General features: G+C 35.4%; 1 non-coding gene across 1 annotated transcript; it reads right to left on the reverse strand.

The window, feature by feature from the left end:
- Positions 1-1,430: 1,430 nt before the first annotated feature.
- Gm24256 lies at positions 1,431-1,565 on the reverse strand. The gene has a single exon (XR_003949134.1). It is a non-coding gene; the product is annotated as a U4 spliceosomal RNA (small nuclear RNA).
- Between the last annotated feature and the right edge of the window lie 578 nt (positions 1,566-2,143).

The following is a 2,143-nucleotide window of genomic DNA, read 5'->3' on the forward strand; positions in this document are numbered from 1 at the left end:
TTATTTCATAATTATGTATGTGTTTGTGTTTTTGTGTGTGTGAGTGTGCGCATGTGTAATATAAAAAACTATGGTCATGATGGATATCAATACAGAGGTTACTCTATAAACTGAAATTAAAACTGTATGTGATGGCACACCATTCTAGGAGTTACCAAGATCACACACATTGAAGGGTATTAATCATCAGGCAATTTTAATGCTAATTTTGGATATGTGAGAACAAATCTCAAAAGACAAAACAAAAAGAAATAGAAAACCAGAAATAAAACACAAAGCAAAAATACAACACAGGAAAATACAATGAAATTACACAAAATAATTTTTATGTATTATTTTTATTATTAAGTGATTTATTTATTTTACAAACCTATCACAGCTTTCCCTTTCTCATTTCCTCCAAGTGCTTCCCTCTTATGTACTCTTTCTACCCATACACTCCACTTCCTCTTCTCCTGAGGAAAGACCTCCTATTAATATCAACCAGTCTTAACATATTATGTTGCAGTAAGACAAACAACATCTTAGTCTATTGAGTATATACAAGGCAGCCCAGTTAGGGATACAGGATATAAAGGCAAGCAATGTAATTAGAGACAGCCCCTGCTCCCACTTTAAGAATGCCAGATGAAGACTCAGCTGTACAACTCTAACATGTGTGCAGAGGTTCTAGGTCAGTCCCAGGCATACTTTCTGGTTGGCTGTTCAGTTTCTGTTAGCAATTAAGAAACCAAGTTATTTGATTCTATACTGCTTTTAAGTTGTGCTTGATCCCTGTTGATCATTGAGTCCTTGATCTCCCTTTCCACTGGATTCCTCAAGTTACGCTTAATGTTTGGTTGTGGGTCTTTGCCTCCATTTCCATGACATGCTGGGTGAAGCATTTCTGAAGACTCCTGTCTAAAAGTATAGCAAAATATCATTAATTATATCAGGGTGTCCTCCCTTTATTAGAATGGATGCCATTCTTGGCCAGTCATTGGTAGGCTCTTCCCTCACATACTCCATCCTTTATTCCTGCATATCTAGTACACAGGCTCATTTGTGGGTTCAAGGTTTTGTGTCTGGGATAGTGTCACAATCCTTCCACTGGAAATGTTGCATAGTTATAGGAGAAGGCTGGTTTAGGCTCCATATCCTTCATTGCTAAGAGTCTTATCGATGTCATATGTTTATAAGAATTTCCATTGCCCTAGTTTTTGAGCTCATCCCAGAGATGACTCACTCCACCTCCCAATTGTAGTTCTCTCTCCTAGTATTCTCTGCTTCCCTTCTCCTCCAACCTGATAAAATATGATAAAGACTATCCCCAATTTCTCTTTTATTAGATTTAGTGTATCTGCTTTTATTTTGATGTCTTTGATCCACTTGGTCTTCAGCTTTGTACAAGCTAATGGATATGTATCCTTTTGCATTCTTATACATGTAATCCTCAATTTAGAATACCACCACTTGTTGAAGATGCTTTCTTTTTGTCCATTGTATAGTTTGATTTACTTTTCAATTAGCAATAACTGTACCTCAGATAAACCTCATTGGCTACAATACTACCACTGCTCAAACTTTGGCTTTTTTTTTTTTTCAAAAATCAAGTGTCAATAGGTGTGTGGATTTACTATAGGCTCATCAATTTGATTCTTTCATATAACCAGTGTGTTTTTACTCCTGTCCCATGTAATTTTTCTAACTATTGTCTGTATAGATTAAAATCATGTAGGGTAAGACTTCCAGAAGTTTTTGTATGTTATAGTACATTTTAGCTTCCCTGGCTTTTTGTTTGCTTTTTCCATATGAATTGAGAACAATTCCATGGTTCTTTCACGATCTGTAAAGAACTGTGTTGAAATTTTGATGGAAATTTTGTTGAATCCGTAGATTGATGTTTGTAAGATAACCATTTTTACTATGTTAATCTCACCATTCCATGAGCCTGAGAAATCTTTCAATCTTCTTTCATGACTTGAAGTTCTTGTTTTACAGGTCTTGATTATTTGGAGTTACACTAAGACATTTCATATTAATCGTGGCCCGTGAACAGGGTATTAGTTTTATGACCCCTTTTTCACCCCATTTATCATTTGCTTATAGAAGAGTTATTAAGGTTTTTATGTTAGTTTTTTATCCAGCCACTTTGCTTAAAGTG

This window comes from Mus musculus, chromosome 10, assembly GCF_000001635.26.
Source record: "Mus musculus strain C57BL/6J chromosome 10, GRCm38.p6 C57BL/6J".
NCBI lineage: Eukaryota > Metazoa > Chordata > Mammalia > Rodentia > Muridae > Mus > Mus musculus.